This window comes from Coregonus clupeaformis, chromosome 29 (genome assembly GCF_020615455.1).
Source record: "Coregonus clupeaformis isolate EN_2021a chromosome 29, ASM2061545v1, whole genome shotgun sequence".
Classification (NCBI taxonomy): Eukaryota; Metazoa; Chordata; class Actinopteri; order Salmoniformes; family Salmonidae; genus Coregonus; species Coregonus clupeaformis.
Window position 1 is genome coordinate 11752860 of NC_059220.1, and position 5080 is coordinate 11757939.

Genomic DNA, 5080 nt, shown 5'->3' on the forward strand with positions numbered 1-5080 from the left:
CCTCCAACCCAAAAAGTCATGTGGTGTTGATGGTATCCTAAATGAAATGATAAAATATACAGACCACAAATTCCAATTGGCTATACTTAAACTTTTTAACATCATTCTCAGCTCTGGCATCTTCCCCAATATTTGGAACCAAGGACTTATCACCCCAATCCACAAAAGGGGAGACAAACTTGACCCCAATAACTACAGTGGGATATGCATCAACAGCAACCTTGGGAAAATCCTCTGCATTATCATTAACAGCAGACTAGTTAATTTCCTCAGTGAAAACAATGTACTGGGCAAATGTCAAATTGGCTTTTTACCAAATTACCGTATGACAGACCACGTATTCAAATAATGCATGCAGAGCATAAATGACTAAAATGTCAAATGTAAAATTAGCCCCATACCCGCTAATTATCCAAATCCAGAAAAGAGATTCTACAACCACCTAAAAGGAAGGGATTCCCAAACCTTCCATAACAAAGCCATCACCTACAGAGATATGAACCTGGAGAAGAGTCCCCTAAGCAAGCTGGTCCTGGGGCTCTGTTCACAAATACAAACAGACCCCACAGAGCCCCAGGATAGCAACACAATTAGACCCAACCAAATCATGAGAAAACAAAAAAATTACTTGACACATTGAAAATAATTAACAAAAAAACAGAACAAACTAGAATGCTATTTGGCCCTAAACAAAGAGTATACAGTGGCAGAATACCTGACCACTGTGACTGACCCAAAATGAAGGAAAACTTTGACTATGTACAGACTCAGTGAGAATAGCCTTGCTATTGAGAGAGTCCGCCGTAGGCAGACCTGGCTTTCAAGAGAAGACAGGCTATGTGCACATTGACCACAAAATAAGGTGGAAACTGAGCTGCACTTCCTAACCTCCTGCCAAATGTGTGACTATATTAGAGACACATATTTCCCTCAGATTACACAGACCCACAAAGAATTAGAAAACAAATCCAATTTTGATAAACTCCCATATCTATTGGGTGAAATACCACATCACTGCAGCAAGATTTGTGACCTGTTGCCACAAGAAAACCAGTGAAGAACAAACACCATTGTAAATTCAACCCATATTTATGTTTATTTATTTTCCCTTTTGTACTCTAACTATTTGCACATCATTACAACACTGTATATAGCCATAATAGGACATTTGAAATGTCTCTATTCCTTTGGAATTTTTGTGAGAATAATGTTTACTGTTAATATTTTATTGTTTCTTTCACTTTTGTTTATCTATTTCACTTGCTTTGGCGATGTAAACATATATTTCCCATGCCAATAAAGCCCTTTGAATTGAATTGAATTGAGAGATAGAGAGCGAGAGAGAGAGAGAGAGAGCGAGAGAGAGCGGGAGAGAGAGAGAGTAAGAGAGAGAGAGAGAGAGAGAGAGAGAGAGAGAGAGAGAGAGAGAGAGAGAGAGAGAGAGAGAGAGAGAGAGAGAGCTGGGGGAGAGAAGAGGAATGGGGAGAGGTGGAAGAATGACACACAAACACACATACACACACACTCACACTCACACACGCACACACATACATACACTCCCCTCCCCTCCCCTCCCACCCCAAACGGCCTCTCGCTAAATGCATTCTCTGTGTATTCATGATACAGACTGAGGAATGGTACAGATCAGATGAGGATGACAGTGGTGTTTTTGTTGCTTTGATAATTGATATGCTCTCTTCATTCTCAACTCCCTATTCCCAGCCGTGGACTAAAAGCTCTTAAGTTGTTATGTTCTATATTTTAGCTGCTGTGTCTGTTGGGGCTGTGGTGAGCTGTTAAAGCTGTTAGGGCTGTTGGGGCTGTGGTGAGCTGTTAAAGCTGTTAGGGCTGTTGGGGCTGTGGTGAGCTGTTAAAGCTGTTAGGGCTGTTGGATTTGTGGTGAGCTGTTAAAGCTGTTAGGGCTGTTGGGGCTGTGGTGAGCTGTTAAAGCTGTTAGGGCTGTTGGATCTGTGGTGAGCTGTTAAAGCTGTTAGGGCTGTTGGGGCTGTGGTGAGCTGTTAAAGCTGTCAGGGCTGTTGGGGCTGTGGTGAGCTGTTAGGGGTGGTTCAAGGAGTTATTCTGACCTGTAATGCTCCTCTGGGGAGCCTGCTTAGTATGGGCAGAGCAGGACAGCCAGGGTCAGGGGTGATGGCTACCCAAGCATGGAAGAAGGGTATCGGAGGACAAGTCCATAGACAAAGCAGGGATAGAGAGTTCAGAGTCGAAGCAGAGATCTCAAGGCGAGGTATGAAGGAACAGGGGGGGGGTAAGAGAGAGACAGAGAGAGAGAGAGAGAGAGAGCAGTGATTACTGATATCTCTAAGGGGATGGGGTAGGATCAGGGGATGTTGAACATTAGCCAGGGGGGACATAGGTGTGTGTGGGGGTTAGATTTGGCCATGTTTAAACACTGTTGTTGGCACCAACTCTCTCTGAGAGGAGAGTTATTACTACACACACACACACACACACACACACACACACACACACACACACAGACACACAAACACAAACACAAACACACACTCCATTCTTTACTGTCGTCACTTCAGGGGGTTCCGCGCTACGCTTCACGGTGAGAATTATTTGTTTAATTGGGCATTCATCATAAGTCATTTAGAGAGAGAAAAACAAGCAAATAAAGAAAAGATGGAAGGAAGGAAGGAAGGAAGGAAGGAAGGAAGGAAGGAAGGAAGGAAGGAAGGAAGGAAGGAACGAACGAAGGAAGGGAAGGAAGGAAGGAAATACAAGCGTCAGTTGGCAGTGGGTTGCTGGTGGAGAAAGAAAAAGTGCTGAATATGAAAGCTGCGATAAACGAGTCCCTTAGCAGATGCCTGCGCTGATAAATATTCATGAAGACCGTAATAAAATAGGAGGAAGCTGAGAAAGAGAAGGCAATTAAACTGTAAATATTTACCTCAGTTCAGAGTCTGACATCACTCAGTAAACATAAAGATGTGCTACTGGGATGATCTCCTGGTCTACTCTACACACCTCTCAATGACTGGATGGCCAAGGCTTCATTGGACAGGAAAAGGCGCAACGCTCGCTTACCATTATAAATTCATAGACAAGTTTAAAAGATTGACGTTTCGGCCTTCAATGGCCTTCTTCAGAATAATAATGGTCAAGGCTATCAGTAGACTAGACTTATGAAGGCTAGGTTAGCCCTGCTACTTCCCTAGAGATGAGATACCAGGGCCCGGCTGTATTCATAAAACGTCTCAGAGTAGGAGTGTTGATCTAGGATCAGTTCCCCCCCCGTCTATATAATCTTATTCATTATGACATAAAAGGTAAAACCCTCCTCTTAGCGCCTGGACATTCACGGCCAGAGCAACACTAGACTTATTAGGGTCAGGTTACCTATAGCCCTGTCCCATATGCTTGCTGTAGCCAACTCTTCTGTTGTTGACTTGACAATGAAGAACGACAGAGAGGAGTAAAGCACCAACAGACCGGACCATCAGGATAGGGTTAACCCAGGCCTTGTTTTGTTCCCATTGGTTTTAGACCACTTAGGGTCAGAGAGATCAGATCAGCCCCAGAAGTCAACAACAATGATATACAGTATGACTATGATCAACAACACTTAGCCCTGATAAGCCCTCAATGGATGCTCTTAGTGGTTTTATGAATAGTTTGGTACAGTAGAGAAGATTGATGATTCAATTTATGTTTCAAGTTTTAATGTAATGTGCACAAGTACAGTGAAATGCCTTTCTTGCAAGCGCCAAACGTGCTTGAGAGGATTTTAAGTATGATAATGAAATACAAGTGTCAAGGCAGCAGCTACTCTTCCTGGGGTCCAAACACATTAAGGCACTTACATTACACATAAAACAAAAGATAAAACAGTACTGTATGTCAGGATATGTCAGGAAACACAGGAAACACAGGAAGGAAGGAAGGAAGGAAGGAAGGAAGGACAAGAAACCCAGCAAGGACAGGAAGGGCTATGGATAGAACCCAAATGGCTTTACATGAAAAAGTATATATACAATTAATTAATTTGTTCGTTTGTTAATTTGTTTGTTCATTAATTAATTAATGTGTTTGTTTATTCACTATAATGAGGGTTGTAGCCTAGCTTCTCAGCTGTGCATGGAGCGAGTAGTGATGGGAGGACATTTGTGAGAGCCACACTTTCACAATGAACCCTCCCCGTGTCTTTATCGACCGTCTCTGCATTCATGACAGCTAGACTGCTGTTTGGAGGGCAGATGGAATGGAGACTCCAGTAAATGGTGAGTGGGCGGGGAGGGGCATGCTGAGTGCTATTTACAATGGTGTCACTGAGGCTGGAGCAGAGTGTGAGTGTCTGTGTCTGTGTCTGTGTCTGTATCTGTATCTGTGTCTGTGTCTGTACTCACCGATGATCTGGGAGGTAATGAGGATTAGGTCGGGGTCTCCGGCTGGTTTGAAACCAAGTAGACTACACTGCCCTACTGTGTTCATTTAAATGATGATGATAATACTTCATCATCGATTTTATTCTAAGTGTCATCCTTTTTATTGATTGATGGCCTGGTCTCAGTGGTTCAGAAATTAGAGACTTTTAGCCAGATTAAGCCTGTAATTAAATGGCCAAGATATTTGGATTTTATGCCAGAATGAGTTCTGCGTCCCAAATGGCACCCCATTCCATATGTAGTGCACTACTTCTGAACGGGACTCACAGAGCTCTGGTCAAATGTAGTGTGCTATATAGGGAATAGGGTGCCATATGGTACACAGACTAAGACAGGGACACTTGGGTTAACGCCCCTCCATTCTCTAAATTCAGAACATACTCCTGGGAGTGAATCTGTCTTTGTTAAGTGTCTTGACTTTAATTCACTCTCGAAGTTCCTCAGACATTTCCAGACTACGTCCCAAATCTAACCCTATTCCCGGGCTCTAGTAAAAAGTAGTGCACTATATAGGGAATAGGTAGGGAATAGGCAGCTCTTTTGGGATTCAGCCTCAGACCCCTAAAAGTGCATGGTCTAATATTGAGATGAATGATGCTAAGTCCACGTCCCAAGCCATCTGTTGTTGTGTATACCATGCTATATGCCTCAATGCCTACGTATATTTC